The sequence below is a fragment of the Myxocyprinus asiaticus genome, chromosome 28, assembly GCF_019703515.2.
Source record: "Myxocyprinus asiaticus isolate MX2 ecotype Aquarium Trade chromosome 28, UBuf_Myxa_2, whole genome shotgun sequence".
Lineage (NCBI taxonomy): Eukaryota > Metazoa > Chordata > Actinopteri > Cypriniformes > Catostomidae > Myxocyprinus > Myxocyprinus asiaticus.
Window position 1 is genome coordinate 40,306,027 of NC_059371.1, and position 18,230 is coordinate 40,324,256.

The 18,230-nt window shown below is 39.5% G+C and overlaps 2 protein-coding genes and 1 pseudogene across 3 annotated transcripts in view; all 3 read left to right on the plus strand.

Annotated features, from left to right (window-relative positions):
* Positions 1 to 18,230, plus strand: part of LOC127418537 (zinc finger protein 91-like) — a 275,803-nt gene that overhangs the window by 125,264 nt on the left and 132,309 nt on the right. The window lies entirely within an intron of this gene.
* Positions 1 to 18,230, plus strand: part of LOC127418769 (zinc finger protein 883-like) — a 121,957-nt gene that overhangs the window by 71,444 nt on the left and 32,283 nt on the right. The window lies entirely within an intron of this gene.
* The window catches only part of LOC127418854 (zinc finger protein 271-like), a 54,644-nt pseudogene that overhangs the window by 27,514 nt on the left and 8,900 nt on the right, over positions 1 to 18,230 (plus strand).

Sequence of the window (18,230 nt, forward strand, 5' to 3'; positions counted from 1 at the left end):
TGTAAATAGCAGGACAGCTGAGGTTAATATAATGTATTTATGAATTTATATCTGTACAGAGCTTATACACCGATCAGCCACAACATTAAAACCACCTGCCTAATATTGTGTAGGTCCCCCTTGTGCCACCAATACAGCGCCAACCTGCTATTCTTCTCACCACCATTGTTCAGAGTGGTTATCTGAGTTACCGTAGACTTTGTCATTTCAAACCAGTCTGGCCATTCTCTGTTGACCTCTATCATCAACAAGGCATTTCCATCCACAGAACTGCCGCTCACTGGATGTTTTAGTTTTTGGCACCATTCTTAGTAAATTCTAGAGACTGTTGTGTGTGAAAATCCCAGGAGATCAGCAGTTACAGAAATACTTAAACCAGCCCGTCTGGCACCAACAATCATCCATGCGATTTTCTAATTAGCCAATCATGTGGAAGCAGTGCAGTGCATAAAATCATGCAGATACGGGTCAGGAGCTTCAGTTAATGTTCACATCAACCATCAGAATGGGGAAAAATGTGATCTCAGTGATTTGGAGCATGGCATGATTGTTGGTGCCAGATGGGCTGGTTTGAGTATTTCTGTAACTGCTGATCTCCTGGGATTTACACACACAACAGTCTCTAGAATTTACTCAGAATGGTGCCAAAAACATCCAGTGAATGGCAGTTCTTCAAACGAAAATGCCTTGTTGATGAGAGAGGTCAACAGAGAATGGCCAGACTGGTTCGAACTGACAAAGTCTGCGATAACCACTCTGTACAATTGTGATGAGAAGAATAGCATCTCAGAATGCTATTCCTCATGTAAACATTACAATTTTATGTGACTTGTGCCACAGTAGACTGTCTGCCAGTTCGGACCAGACGGGATAGCCTTCGTTGCTTCGTTGTGGCCTTGTTAGGAGATGATCTACGTTATTCCCTTCACCTGTGATTGGTCATAATGTTTTGGCTCATTATTGTTGATGAACACTTTTTTTTATTGATTCCCATACATAATACAAAACAAAGAACAACATAAATTAACCTAATCAACAATTATCCCCATTAACCCCCATTAAATTAACATTTATCCCCCTCCCAATCCCCTACACCACCCTAAATCTCAACAAATATCACTGTGGTCAAGCCTGAGTTACACAAATACAATATAAACACATTTAAAAAAATAAAAATATAACATTCACTAAATAAAGAGAGAAAAGGAAAAAAATTTAAATTCCCCAAAGGATACAATTTCAACCATAATCGTGTTTCCACATGGTCCTCACTAAGAGAGTTCTAGAAAGGTCAAGTATTTGTCTCATTTCTCACCATGCATGTCTAATCTACCAAGCTTTGTAACATCTTTTCAAATGCCGCCACCCTGCCCAATTCGGTGAACCATTCTGGAAATGAGGGATTACCTTTTGACTTCCACCGTCTAAGAATTATCTGTCAACCAATCATTACACTAGTTTGGACCCAGCTTTTTGTATATTTGTCACCTACTTTTATAACAGCCCCATCACCTAATATACACTATATTGCCAAAAGTATTCGCTCACCCATCCAAATAATTGAATTCAGGTGTTCCAATCACTTCCATGTCCACAGGTGAATAAAATGAAGCACCTAGGCATGCAGACTGCTTCTACAAACATTTGTGAAAGAATGGGCCACTCTCAGGAGCTCAGTGAATTCCAGCGTGGTACTGTGATAGGATGCCACCTGTGCAACAAGTCCAGTCGTGAAATTTCCTCGCTACTAAATATTCCACAGTCAACTGTCAGTGGTATTATAACAAAGTGGAAGCGATTGGGAATGACAGCAACTCAGCCACGAAGTGATAGGCCACGTAAAATGACAGAGCAGGGTCAGCGGATGCTGAGGCGCATAGTGCGCAGAGGTCGCCAACTTTCTGCAGAGTCAATCGCTACAGACCTCCAAAGTTCATGTGGCCTTCAGATTAGCTCAAGAACAGAGCGTAGAGAGCTTCATGGAATGGGTTTCCGTGGCCGAGCAGCTGCATCCAAGCCATACATCACCAAGTGCAATGCAAAGCGTCGGATGCAATGGTGTAAAGCACGCCGCCACTGGACCCTAGAGCAGTGGAGACGCGTTCTCTGGAGTGTTCTCTTCCTGTTCCAACATGACTGCGCACCAGTGCACAAAGCAAGGTCCATAAAGACATGGATGAGCAAGTTTGGTGTGGAAGAACTTGACTGGCCTGTACAGAGTCTTGACCTCAACCCGATAGAGCACCTTTGGGATGAATTAGAGCGAAGACTGCGAGCCAGGCCTTCTCGTCCAACATCAGTGTCTGACCTCACAATGCGCTTCTGGAAGAATGGTCAAAAATTCCCATAAACACTCCTAAACCTTTTGGAAAGCCTTCCCAGAAGAGTTGAAGCTGTTATAGCTGCAAAGGGTGGGCCGATGTCATATTAAACCCTATGGATTAAGAATGGGATGTCACTTAAGTTCTTATGCGTCTAAAGGCAGATGAGCGAATACTTTTGGCAATATAGTGTACATAGTCTAGGGCAGAATGAAACTGAGTATCTAGAGACTCACAGATAAAATTCTGGACTCTTACCCACAATTCCTGAATCTTAGCACAGAACCACAGACCATGGGCTATATTTCCATCATCCAACTGACATTGCTAGCAGATCGGTGTGTCTTTTAAACCAAGATAAAACAATCTAGAGGGAATCCACTTGAAATGATACAAAATCGTAAACTGAATAAGGCGTGCCCTTGCATCCCTAGACGTAGTTAAAATTTTTTTAAATTCTTTCCTGTCCTCCAATACCAAGTCTAAATCTCTTTTCCATAACCTCTTAAAAGCTTTTAAGGCTGCATCACCAAGACTCTGAATCAACAAGGAATAATACACTGACATGACCCTTTCCAAAAGCCTTGAGCACCATACAAAGGGTGTCTGCAGCCTTAGGGGACTGTGTTCTTCCAACAGAAGTAGCACAAAGTAAATGACACAACTGTAAATACCTGAAAAATTGAGACCTAGAAATTCCAAATTGCTGTTACATTTTCAAAAGGTCTCAAAGCTCAATTTTCATAAAGATCAGCAAGATTTGCAACACCCCTCCCCATCCATTCTTTCCAGAAAAAGGGGGACTTGTTAATACATAATTTGGGGTTAAGCCTTATACTTGAGGAAACATTTAGTTAAGTATCAAAATTGAACATATGGGAAACCTTTGTCCACACTGAATGCAAGTGTAAAATAATAGGATACATTTTTCCTTCTCTAGGCAACTTAATAGAATGACTTTGCAATGGTGAGATTTGGGCAAGGATTGCTTGTTCAATCTTGTACCAGGGTGTGGCTCTCTCTGGTGGAAGAGACCAATGGGCCAAGTGTCTAAGATTTAACGCATAATAAAACATTTTGGGGAGGCCTAAACCTCCTTTGTCAATTGTTCTATGTAACTTACTGAAGTGCAACCGAGGTCGTTTACCGTTCCAAATAAAAGACGGAGATATTATATCAAATTGCTTAAAATAAGAAAGTGGAACTTCTAGGGGGTAAGTCTGCACTAGATAATTGAATTTGGAGATACAATTCATTTTTTTATAACATTGACCTTCCCAGCTATAGACAAATGTAGTGAAGCCCACCTATCAACATCACACGTGAACCTTTTTATTAATGGGTCAAAATTAACTAAATCTCTCAAATTTGCTGGAAATAAAATGCCTAAATACTTAATGCCTTGCTTGGGCCATTGAAAGGCACCAAGTTGAAAAGCTGTGGTAGGGCAATATGCTCTCAGAGCAAGAGCTTCTGATTTAGACCAATTCACTCTGTATCTTGAAAATTTGGATAAAGAATGAATAATTCTATGGAGGGTAGGCATAGATCTAGGGTCGGAGACAAATAGTAATACATCATCTGCATAGAGTAGAAGTTTATGCACCACACCTCCTGCTACAATGCAAGGAAAATCATCCTCTTTTCTTATTGTGGCTGCTAATGGTTCCAGGGCAAGACAGAACAATAAAAGGGAGAGAGGACAGCCTTGAAAAAAATCTGAAATTAATCCATAAATTTGCACTGCCGCTACCGGTTGTTTAAAAAGTAACTTAATCCACCCAATAAAAGTGTTCCCAAACCTGTAAATTTCCAAAATTTTAAAAATATTTCCCATTCCCAAGAAGTCCCATTCCACCCTATGAAACACCTTCTCTGTGTCAAGTGAGATTGCAGCGATCGTGGTCTGATCATTCGCTTCTGACAACATAATATTTATAAAATATCTAATATTATCAGAAGAACTATGACCACATATAAACCCCACGCATAAACCCCACATGATCAATATGTACACTACCGGTCAAATGTTTTGAAACACTCATTCTTTATTATAATTTTTTTTTCACATTTTAGAATAATAGTAAAATCATCAAAACTGTGGAATAACATAAATGGAATTATGTTGTGACTAAACATAATCCATAATAAATCAAAACTGTGTTATATTTTAGCATCTTCAGAGTAGTCACCCTTTGCCTAGAATTTGCAGACATGTACTCTTGACATTTTCTCAACCAACTTCATGAGGTATCACCCTGGGATGCTTTTATTTATTATTTTGTCCAAGTCATCAATTTCAAAAAAGTGTTTTTTTATTTTTTTTATTACATTTTTGTTTTATAATTAAATTAAAATGGTGGCACAATTATATTTTTGTCTATAAAACTAATTTCAAACATTTAAGCATACGCCTTCAGATCAAAAGATTTTTAAGATCGTGAGAAACATTTCAGTCAAGTGTTTCAAAACTTTTGACCAGTAGTGTATGTAATTACCCTGCTTAATCCATTAGCCAGAATTTTAGACAATATTTTTTACATCTAACTGGATCAGGGAAATTGGACGATAACTTTTACATTCTTTTGGGTCTTTTTTAAGAATGAGTCTGTGGAATGTGCCGTGGTTGGTGGTTCACCTCTCTTTAATGACTCTGTGTAAACTTCTAACATAAGTGGAGCCAGTTCTGTGACATAAGACATAAGAGCCTTACCCTTTGGCAAGACTTTAATTACCTCAGCAAGCTCCTTCAAAGTAATATCTGAGTCAAGAAAGTCTTTTTGATCATTCGACAATTTAGAAAGTTCTAATGGCTCTACAAAGTTGCTAATATCCTTATCGGAAGACGTGGACGTGGAACTATAAAGATCGAATTAGAATTCTTTAAAGTCTTAATTAATATCTGTGGAAGAAGTAAATATTTTGCTTCCAGAAGACTTCACTGAAGGAATGGTGGAAAAAACTCTGTTTTATGTATCTGGCCAGAAATCTCCCATCCTTGTCCACTGACTCAAAATACAGCTCTGGAAAAATTGAGACTGCAAAATTATCGGTTTCTCTGGTTTTACTATTTATAGGTATGTGTTTGAGTAAAATGAACATTTTTGTTTTATTCTAAAAACTACTGACAAAATTTCTCCCAAATTCAAAATAAAAATATTGTCATTAAGAGCATTTATTTGCAGAAAATGACAACTGGTCAAAATAACAAAAAAAAAGATGCTGTGTTTTCAGACCTCGAATAATGCAAAGAAAACAAGTTCATATTCGTTTTTAAACAACACAGTACAAATGTTTTAACTTAGAAATAGTTCAGAAATCCGTATTTGGTGGAATAACCCTGATTTTCAGTCACAACTTTCATGCGTCTTGGCATGCTCTCTACTAGTCTTTCACATTGCTGTTGGGTGACTTTATGCTACTCCTGGTGCAAAAATTCAAGAAGCTCAGCTTTGTTGGATGGCTTGTGGCCATCCATCTTCCTCTTGATCACATTCCATAGGTTTTCAATGGGTTTCAGGTCTGGAGATTGGGCTGGCCATGACAGGGTCTTGATCCATTGGTCCTCTATCCACACATTGATTGACCTGGTTATGTGGCAATCCTCAGAGTTGGGGAACATTGTCAGAGCAGAAGGAAGCAAGTTTTCTTCCAGGATAACCTTGTATGTGGCTTGATTCATGCGTCCTTCACAAAGACAAATCTACCTGATTCCAACCTTGCTGAAGCACCGTCAGATCATCACCAATCCTCCATCTGGTCGTCTAATTTTGTCTCATTCCTCCAGACAGAACTGGAGTTAGGTTTGTAGGTCTCCTTGCTCTCACATGCTTTTTCAGTTCTGCCCACAAAGTTTCTATTGGTTTGAGGTCAGGTCTTTGTGATGGCCACTCCAATACATTGACTTTGTTGTCCTTAAGTCATTTTGCCACAACTTTGTAGGTATGCTTGGGATCATTGTTCATTTGGAAGACCCATTTGCGACCGAGCTTTAACTTCCTGACTGATACTTTGAGATGTTGCTTCAATATATCCACATAATTTTCCTTCCCCATGATGCCATCTATTTTGCGAAGCACCCCCACAACATGATGCTGCCACCCCCATGCATCACGGTTGGAATTGTGTTCTTTGGCTTGCGAGCCTCACTCTTTTTCCTCCAAATATAATGATGGTCATTATGGCCATTTTGTTTCATCAGGCCAGAGGACATTTCTCCAAAAAGTAAGATCTTTGTCCCCATGTGCACTTGCAAACTGTAGTCTGGTTTTTTTATGGCAGTTTTGGAGCAGTGGTTTCTTCCTTACTGAGCAGCCTTTCAGGTTATGTCGATATAGGACTTGTTTTACTGTGGATATAGATACTCGTCTTCCTGTATCCTCCAGCATCTTTACAAGGTCCTTTGCTGTTGTTCTGGGATTGATTTGCACTTCGCACCAAACTACGTTCATCTATAGGAGATTGCGTACTATTGTTTGTACAGATGAATATGGTCAGGCATTTGGAAATTGCTCCCAAGGATGAACCAGACTTGTGAAGGTCCACAGTTTTTTTTCTGAGGTCTTGGCTGATTTCTTTTGATTTTCCCATGATGTCAAGCAAAGAGGCACTGAGTTTTAAGGTAGGCCTTAAAATACATCCACAGGTACACCTCCGATTCAGTACACCTCCTGTCAGAAGCTAATTGTCTAAAGGCTTGACATAATTTTCTGGAATTTTCCAAGCTGCTTAAAGGCACAGTTAACTTAATGTAAACTTCTGACTCACCGGAATTGTGATAGTCAATTAAAAGTTAAACAATCTGTCTGTAAACTATTGTTGGAAAAAGTACTTGCGTCATGCACAAAGTAGATGTCCTAAACGACTTGCTAAAACTATAGTTTGCTAATATAAAATCTGTGGAGTGGTTAAAAAATTAATTTTAATGACTTCAACCTAAGTGTATGTAAACTTCTGACTTCAAGTGTGTGTGTGTGTGTGTGTGTGTGTATATATATATAATGTATATATTACACCGATCAGCCAAAACATTACAACCACCTGCTTAATATTGTGAATGTCCCCCTCATGCTGCCAAAACAGCACCAACCTGCATCTCAGAACAGAATTCTGAGATGCTATTCTTCTCACCACAGTTGTACAGAGTGGTTATTTGTGTTACCGTAGACTTTGTCAGTTCGAACCAGTCTGGCCATTCTCTGTTAACCTCTCTCATCAACAAGGCGTTTCAATCCTCAGAACTGACACTCATGTTTTTGTTTTTGGCAACATTCTGAGTAAATTCTAGAGACTGTTTGAAAATCCCAGGAGATCATTTGTTACAGAAATACTCAAACCAGCCCATCTGGCACCAACAATCATGCCACGGTCCAAATCACTGAGATCACATTTTTTTCCCATTCTGATGGTTGATGTAATCATTAACTGAAGCTCCATTTCTGCATAATTTCAAGCACTGAACTGCTGCCACATGACTGGCTGATTAGATAATTGCATGGTTGTTTGTTGGTGCCAGATGGGCTAGTTTACATATTTCTGTAACTGCTGATCTCCTGGGATATTCACACACAACAGTCTCTAGAATTTACTCCGAATGGTGGCAAAAACAAAAAACATCCAGTGAGCGGCAGTTCTGCGAATGAAAACGCCTGGTTGATGAGAGAGGTCAACAGTGAATGGCCAGACTGGTTTGAACTGACAAAGTCTACGGTGACTCAGATAACCACTCTGTACAATTGTGGTGAGAAGAATAGCATCTCAGAATGCTATTCTGAGATGCTGTTTTGGTGGCACAAGGGGGACCTAAACAATATTAGGCAGGTGGTTTTAATGTTGTGTCTGATCGGTATATAAGCACTTTACAGATATAAATTGTTCTTGCAGTTGCAAACTACTATGTTTTCTCAGACATGACTGAAACAACAGAAACGGTAAGCGCTCTGCATGCGTGTGTTCCTTGAAGCGCTGCGCTTTTATGCGGCAGAGCGCCTCTGAACACACAGCGAATCATCAGCATTTCTTTCATCTGTTCTTAAATATAATCAAGTGTGTTTCTTCAAACGCGCGTCTTTGTGTCTGACAGCATTTCTTGTCACATGTTATTCCAAGACTTTTCATAAGTCGCCTTCCACAGAAATAACCCACCACTGTGCATAAAATATCCAAATTTGGTGGGTTGGTGGATGCTAATTTTGCTCAGAACAAAAGGAAAAACACGGAATTTACTAATTTCATTAACCAGAGGTTACATCACAAATACACACACAATTAGTTGAAGAGAATCAAACAATATTTACAAGAAAAAGAGAGAACTTCTGGCTCTTTGGCTGGGGCTTTAGCCTCAATAAACCATCTAAAACCGAACATAAAGCGCCAAGGAATTGAAACCTGCTTAACATTAATAAAAGTTCAATGGGATGGAAACAATGCAACAGTTATTACATAAAATATTTATCCTTGGACCTGTCCATGTTGTCATTTCATATTATGTGAAAGACTTGTAGAGAGCTTGCCTAGATGCATGAAAGCTGTGCTTGAAAATCAAGGTTATTCCACTAAATATTGATTCCTGAACTCTTCCTAAGTTAAAGCATTAGTATTGTGTTGTTTAAAAATGAATGTGAACTTGTTTTCTTTTTCTCGATTAACACTTTTTATTGATTCCAACAAATGAAGTAGAAAAACAAAACATATATGTACAGAATCAACTTTTAACCCCCATTATTCCCTTTCCCCCTCCCACTCCGCAACCCCACCCTGACCCCCAGCAAACATCCCTGTGGTCAAAGCTAAAGTACACACACAAAGAAACAAAAAAAACTATATATATATATATTAAAATAATAATCGCACACATTTAAAACTATAAATCCCTCTCCACTGCCCCTCCGAGAGAGCCTTCCAAAAAGGTCAAATAGCTGCTCCACTTCCTCTTAAATACCCCCAGGTTGCCTAGCCTTCTATCTGACATTTCTTCCAATGCCGCCACCCTGCCCATCTCTGTGCACCACTCCCTAAATGAGGGCGCTCCAGCCAACCTCCATCCCCTAATAATAATCTGTCTGCTGATCATAACACTGGCTAGAATCCAATTTCTTATGTATTTATTCCCTATATTAATGACCGCCTCATCACCTAAAATACAGAGTCTGGGGCAAAATGAAATTTGAGTGCCCAATACGTCACACATAAAACTCTGAACCCTAAACTAAAATTCTTGGATCTTACCACGCCACCAAAAAACATGGGTTGTGTCCCCATCTTCTGATCGGCATCGCCAGCATGTGGGCGTGTCTTTAAACCAAGCCTATACAATCTAGAGGGGATCCAATAGAATCGATGTAAAATCTTAAATTGCATAAGGTGCACCATTGCATCTCTAGATGCAGACTTGGCAGTTTTTAGAATCCTAGCCCACACTCCCTCCTCCAATACCAAGTTTATATCTTTCTCCTATAATCTCTTAAGAGATGTTGAGGCTCCGTCCCCCAGACTCTGAATTGGCAGGGAGTAATACACTGATGCCTCATGACCTTTTCCAAAGGCAGTAATCACCACTCCCAAAGTGTTTGCCACTTTAGGGGGGTGTATGCTACTCCCAAAAATAGTACAGAACAGGTGGCGCAGTTGTTATTACCTGGGAATCCCAAAATGCGCTCTGCTGAAAAGCCATTACTGGTCAGTACGCTGTTAGAGCCAAAGCTTCAGATTTAGACCAATTCTCTCTGTATCTTGAGAATTTAGAAAAGGAATGAATAATTCTTTGGAGGAAAGGCATAGATCTAGTGGGGCCAGAGACAAATAATAAAATATCATCTGCGTAAATCAAAAGCTTATGTGCCACACCTCCCACCACCACCCGTGGAAAATCATCCTCCTTATCACGGCTGCTAATGGTTCCAGGGCAAGACAGATTAAGGTGGAAAGAGGGCAACTCTGCTGGGTGTCCCTATCCAGAGTAAAATAATCTGAAATGAATCCATTCATTTGAACCGCCGCTACCGGGTATCTATAAAGTAACTTAATCCACCCAATAAAAGTGTTCCCGAACCTGTACATTTCCAAAATCTTAAAGCTAATCCCATTCTACAATATCAAATGCTTTTTCGGCATCAAGCGAGATGGCAGCTACCCGAGTCTGATCGTTCGCCACTGCCCACGTAACATTTATGAAACGCCTAATGTTATCAGAAGAGTTTCAGCCCCAAATAAACCCCACCTGATCTATATGTATAAGAGCTGTCATAACTTTATTCAGTCATTTAGCCAAAATTTTTGACAATATTTTAACGTCTAGCTGGATAAGGGAAAATGGACGGTAACTCTTACACTCGCTTGGATCTTTGTCCTTTTTAAGAATCAGAATGATCCGGGCTTGTGTCATGGTTGGCGGAAGCTTTCCATTCTTTAATGATTACGTATAAACTTCTAACAAAATTGGTGCCAATTCTGTAGCATAAGATCTAAAAAATTCAGCGGCAAAACCATCTGGTCCCGGAGACTTGCCTGTAGGCAAGGCCTTAATTACCTCTGCGAGCTCCTCCAAGGTTATCTCGGAACAAGATAATTTTTTGCTCAGTCGTCAGTTTAGGGATTTCTAATGGTTCCACAAAGTTTCTGATATCCTCATCAGTAGACAAAGGTGTGGAACTATAGAGATCAAGATAGAATTCTTTAAAAGCATTATTAATATCAATGGTCAAGGTAAATATTTCACCACCAGCAGATTTCACTGAGGGAGTGGTAGAAAAAGACTGACTCTGTTTTCTATATCTAGCCAGAAGCTTCCCTGCTTTGTCCCCCGACTCAAAGTATGACTGTCTTGTCCTGAATAGCCAAAACTCCACCTTCCGCGACAAAATAGTATTACATCTGTGTTTCATTCGGGTCAATTCTCTGAGGCCATTAGACAACATTCGTTGTTTCAGCTCTGCCTCTGTACTTTTAATATTCCCTTCCAATTCCACAAGTTCTTGTGATTTTGATTTTTTGGTGAATACGGCATACTGTATGATCCGGCCCCTAAGAACCGCCTTAAGTGCCTCTCAAGCCACGCCCACAGAGAATACTGAGGACCAGTTGGTCTCCATATATAGACATTGAATCTATTCTAGATTAAATCTTATTGACTGATGAAAAAAATTTATAGTCCCTCCCAGATGGGTTCAAAAGTCTCCAAAAATCTGTAAGACACATCCTGTGAAGCGTCAATGTTGCTCTTGGGGGCTTGCACACATTTCTTCACTATGATCAAGGACCCAGTCCATCAAAAGATTAACGTCTCCTCCCAATATTTTATCATGAGGGGTGCCAGAGGTTTGCAACATCTATAAAAAAGCCCTCATCATCAACATTAAGTGCATAAATATTAGCCAAAATAAGACTTTGCCCCTGAATTTCAGCAAAAACAATAATGACTCTTCCTAATTCATCTTTAATCTGTTTGAGACATTTGAATTGTAGATGTTTACTTATCAGCGTAATGACTCCCCTGCTCTTACTCTAGCCAGCACTAAAGAAAACATGCCCACCCCATATCCTCCCAAATTTTTCAGCTTCCTGCGGAGAAAGATGCGTTTCTTGAAGAAACACTGTATCATATTTCTTACACTTAAGAAGAGAAATAACATTCCTTCTTTTTATGGGGTACCCCAACCCATTCACATTCCATGTGGAGAGAGGCAATCCACTCACATTAACATTTGACATTTTGACATATAAGAAAAAATAGACTGTCAAAAGCAAGATTATAAAGACCACATTCCAACATTAGTGCAACAATCTAAACCTGAACATCCCTAGAACCAAGCAAACAGAAAAAAGAAAAATGTGCGCATTAACCCCACGCACTACAGCGTCAGCTGGCGTCCGTCCCTCCAAACTTAAACAGTCCATGCTCGCCTACGAGAACCCCCGTGATAACACCGCCGTCAGATTGCTCAAGATCGGTGTTTCTATACAAATTTTGTGAGACACAATTACACCGCATACGATAATCTATAAAACAAACTCCAGCCAATAGATGGAATAAGCACAAAGAGCATGTAGCTTCATCCATAAAAATGTCCAGAAGGTGTGACACTCTACAAAATAAACTCCAGCTGAAATGATAATGCAGCCAAGGACAAATTATGAGAAACAGAAAGATTAGTTCACATCTGGAATCCTCTTGTCCGAGTCGTTCGTTCTTTTTGCACTGCATATCGTATACGGCTGTCACGTGACAAAAGAACAAACGACTTGGACCAGAGGACTCGAGAGGTGAACTAATAATTTCTGTTTCCTGTGTGAGCAATGCATAGCATATACGGCTGTCACATGACAAAAGAACAAATGACTCGGACCAAAAGAGTTGAAAGGTGAACTAATCATTTCTGATTCCTGTACAGCGCCTATGCGGTTTTCACGTAACAAACGAATGGAGGTTGCGCAATGTGCGTGCGTGGCCAACGCAAAATGAACGAATCACTCTCTTAGACTACTTGTTCTTTTGAATCACATAAAAGATTCGTTCAAAATGAATGAATCATTCATGAACAACCCATCACTAGCATACACTGAAGTCAAGTGCACAAACACGACTGTTTGCAGGCCAGCTGTATCAAACACATGACCATTTGTGCACGATTGAAACTACGATCCCGAATTTCTTTCACAAACACACGCACATAGCAACGGCAGAGTTCATTTGTGATAACATGCCAACAAAGAACATGAAAGATGAGCTTGTACCCATTATTGCATTGATTTGCACACAACGGGGGAAAACACAGAAGAAAATAATGATGAGGCAGCGGTTTGGGAGCTGTTGGTGATGTTTTCATTTAATTACATTTTTTCCCCCTGATGCCTTTCTCTATTCTTGCGCACTCCATTTCATTGGCCTTTGCTTTATTGCCGGTCATTGCCGGTCACTCGCTTGTCAGGACAGTGCGCGCACATGCTGATAAGGGTTTGAAATCCATCGTAGCTTTTGCGACAGGGTCATGCAATCTTCTGATCGCAGAGCAAACAGATGGAACCGTGCATACGAGATGCCTGATACATTTCTGAAGCAACAACTGCGCTATTTAAACCGCTTTACTATCACCTGTGCAGGTGAGGAGAGGAGAAGCTGACAGCTGCACTTTCATAGAAGCAGATATATCTCTCATCCTGGACCAGCAACTTCCAGTTGTGGTTAAAAATTAAAATGAATAGCATGGCATAGATCAATTTTAAATAATTAAATACCATTAAATGATTAACAGTGCTTAAACAAAAATAGATAAAATAATATAATCAGTCGAAGTAGTAGTATTCAGTGTGTTTTGACGGAGAACCAATATTTTTTTTCTTGTGCTTTTAAGAGATTTTTTTATAAGGTTCTACCCTGAAAAACTGAGATACTCTACTATAGAACCATTTATTTAATCTTGTGGATGTTCCATGTTTTGTTCACAGCTCATACTGAATGTAAAAGGCCAGTTTATGTAATGTGACTCATTCTGATTTTTTAAAACAGCTGTTAAATAAAAAGCTGAAAGGGAAAAAATAGAGTAAAAAATACATTTTGAAGAAACTGAAAAAAGAAAGAAATTGAAGGACAAGATGCATCGTGATGCATTGAGAATAGTTTTATAATCAAATCGTAATCGAATTGTGAGGCCAGTGAAGATTCACACCTCTACAAAATAGTACTGTACCTATATTTTAGCTGAGTCAACTCTCTATGACCATTGGATGACTTTCAGCACTTCAGCTCTGTTTCAGCACTTTCAATACTCTTTTCCAACTCTGTGAATTCCTGTGCTTTGATCTTTTTAATGAATGAGGCATATTGTATGATCCGCCACATAAGAACTGCCTTAAACGTCTCCCATGCCATGCCCACAGAGGACACTGAGGACCAGTTGGTTTGTACATGAGCATTAACTTCTATCTTTAACATTTGTTGAAATGCTGGCTCCTGTAGAAGGGATGTATTAAAGTGCCATCTATATTATTTCCTTTTCTGTATATATGACAACATTTCTAAACACACCAAAGCATGATCTGAAACTAAAATGTTCCTAATTGAGCAATCAGTGGCAGATGGAATAAGTGACTTAGATATGTTCAAGAGTAAATCTTATGAATTGATGAAAAAGGGTGTAGTCCCTCCCAAATGGACTCAGAAGTCTCTGAATGTCTCTAAGACCAAGATTTTTACACATCCTCTGTAGTGTCAATGTTGCTGTAAAGGGTCTACACACCTTTGCATCACTATGATCAAGGACCGAATCCATTAAAAGATTGAAGTCTCCACCCAAAACTACAGGTGCATCTCAGTAAATTAGAATGTCGTGGAAAAGTTCATTTATTTCAGTAATTCAACTCAAATTGTGAAACTCATGTATTAAATAAATTCAATGCACACAGACTGAAGTAGTTTAAGTCTTTGGTTCTTTTAATTGTGATGATTTTGCTCACATTTAACAAAAACCCACCAATTCACTATCTCAAAAAATTAGAATACATCATAAGACCAATAAAAAAAACATTTTTAGTGAGTTGTTGGCCTTCTGGAAAGTATGTTCATTTACTGTATATGTACTCAATACTTGGTAGGGGCTCCTTTTGCTTTAATTACTGCCTCAATTCGGCATGGCATGGAGGTGATCAGTTTGTGGCACTGCTGAGGTGGTATGGAAGCCCAGGTTTCTTTGACAGTGGCCTTCAGCTCATCTGAATTTTTTGGTCTCTTGTTTCTCATTTTCCTCTTGACAATACCCCATAGATTCTCTATGGGGTTCAGGTCTGGTGAGTTTGCTGGCCAGTCAAGCACACCAACACCATGGTCATTTAACCAACTTTTGGTGCTTTTGGCAGTGTGGGCAGGTGCCAAATCCTGCTGGAAAATGAAATCAGCATCTTTAAAAAGCTGGTCAGCAGAAGGAAGCATGAAGTGCTCCAAAATTTCTTGGTAAACGGGTGCAGTGACTTTGGTTTTCAAAAAACACAATGGACCAACACCAGCAGATGACATTGCACACCAAATCATCACAGACTGTGGAAACTTAACACTGGACTTCAAGCAACTTGGGCTATGAGCTTCTCCACCCTTCCTCCAGACTCTAGGACTTTGGTTTCCAAATGAAATACAAAACTTGCTCTCATCTGAAAAGAGGACTTTGGAACACTGGGCAACAGTCCAGTTTTTCTTCTCCTTAGCCCAGGTAAGATGCCTCTGATGTTGTCTGTGGTTCAGGAGTGGCTTAACAAGAGGAATAAGACAACTGTAGCCAAATTCCTTGACATATCTGTGTGTGGTTGATGCCTTAACCCCAGCCTCAGTCCATTCCTTGTGAAGTTCACCCAAATTCTTGAATCGATTTTTCTTCCACACTTTTTTCCTTCCACTCAACTTTCTGTTAACATGCTTGGATACAGCACTCTGTGAACAGCCAGCTTCTTTGGCAATGAATGTTTGTGGCTTACCCTCCTTGTGAAGGGTGTCAATGATTGTCTTCTGGACAACTGTCAGATCAGCAGTCTTCCCCATGATTGTGTAGCCTAGTGAACCAAACTGAGAGACCATTTTGAAGGCTCAGGAAACCTTTGCAGGTGTTTTGAGTTGATTAGCTGATTGGCATGTCACCATATTCTAATTTTTTGAGATAGTGAATTGGTGGGTTTTTGTTAAATGTGAGCCAAAATCATCACAATTAAAAGAACCAAAGACTTAAACTACTTCAGTCTGTGTGCATTGAATTTATTTAATACACGAGTTTCACAATTTGAGTTGAATTACTGAAATAAATGAACTTTTCCACGACATTCTAATTTATTGAGATGCACCTGTATATAATTATGGATCCCAGCAGCTTATAGCTTACCCTCAAAATCTATAAAAAAGTTCTGATCATCAGTGTTGGGTGCATAAAAATTAACCAGAATCAGATTTTGCCTCTGTATTTCAGCCAAAATAATAATGATTCTTCCTAAATTATCTTGAATCTGTTTGAGACATTTAAATTGTAAATGCTTACTTATCATTGTGATGAATCCCCTGCTCTTACTCCAACCAGCACTGCAAAATATATACCCTCCCCATGCCCTACAGAGTTTTTCAGATTCCTGTGAAGAAAGGTGAGTTTCTTGAAGGAACACTATTATATAACGCTTAAGAAAAGATACAACCTTCCTTCTTTTTATAGGTTGACCCAGCCCATTAACATTCCATGTGGAGAGAAATATTTTACTTATTAAAGTGTGACATATTGACATGCAAAAAAAAATTGTATACCCAATTAAAAATTATAAAGACCACTTTCCATCATTGAAGTAACCATAAAATCCTGAACACACAGAACAGAAAAAAGATGTGCTTCAACTTCACACATAGCAGTCTCAACTTGTGACCATCCCACGGAAATACGACGGTCCATGCACGCTCACGAGATTTTCCGCAACTCTATTGCTACAAGACTGCTTAAATCTGTTTTTTTTTTGTTTTTTTTTATACATAAAGTGTACCATTGAATTGTACATACGGTAAATGTTTTCAATGAAATTGGCCCCAGCAAATAACAACATCAAACCCACAAAATGAAAAAATAAACTCAACAATAAGTCAGTAAAGTGAGAGAAAAAAAAGAGTAGAGAGAGCCAATGGGTAGCCAACAGAATAACAAACCCTCTCAGACTGAAACAGCATAATGTACGATGTGTAGCCTATATTATTGGTTAAGTGCAGGCAAAGTTGCCCACTCACTCCATTGATTTAATGAAGGCCATAGCTTGACGTGCATGTAAAAGTCTTGCGTCCATCCTTGCCATCAGATCTCAGCTTAGCAGGGTAAAGCAATGCAAAGCTCACCTTCTATTCGTGCAGTAATTTCTTACACTCTTTGAATCTATCCTGTTTCGCTTGTATAGCTCTGGCGAAGTTCAGAAAAACCATTATGTTGTAGTCCTCCCAGCGCAACTTGCCCTTATTCCTTGCTGCTTATAGAACAAAGTCTCTGTCTGCTGACCACAAGAATCTTGCCAGGATGGATCGGGGTTTGTCACCTGTTTTGGGAAGCTGACCGAGAGCTCTATGCACGCACTCTATCTCGAGTTGGTGCACTGTCGATAAAATTCGGAGTGAGCCCATCCAAAAACTTGACCATATCTTGACCTTCCTTTCCCTCTGCGATTCCAACGAAGCAAACATTTTTACGTCTGCTTCTATTTTCCATATCCTCTATTTTATCCCACACCTGGTCCATATCAGCTTTGGTGACACACAGGTTAGCCTGCAGCTCTTTCCCGGCTGCTTCAAGAAACTCGACTCGCTTTTCAACCTTGCATATTCTTGTGATCAATATGGAAAGTTTCGCTTCCACAGATGTGGTTGCTCTACGTATTTCTGCGAGGCCCTCCATGTTGGTCGAAATTGTTATTGCTGCATAAATGTCTGCAATATCTTGACCTACATCATGAGGTTCACTGTCACTTTCAACCAGGCCTCTGCCATCTTGGTCTTGCGAGACGTCAGGCGTGTGCAAACGTAAATGCCTTTTAATGTCCCCACAGGCCGACGATTTCAATTTTTTGAACTTCCTACACTCCCAGAACAGTTTAACAATCAAAACTATTTCAGTTCTCAATGGTTAATATTTATTAAAAAGATAATTTTTTGCAAAGTGATGCAGAGCTCGCCACTAAGAAGCCTATACTCGCATAACGTCACGTGACTCCTTGGCTCATCATTGTAAAGATATATAGATAGATAGAATGATAGAGGAAGACACAAGCAGGTTTTCTCATTTTCTCAAACATTGAAGTGTGTCCTTACTCATCCGGGATGCACATAAGCAGTTTTGTGCTGCTCTCTATCAGAGTCTTTCTTGTTTATATTGTTTGATGCGATAAGAGGTAATAATTATTTAGTCTATTTTTTTT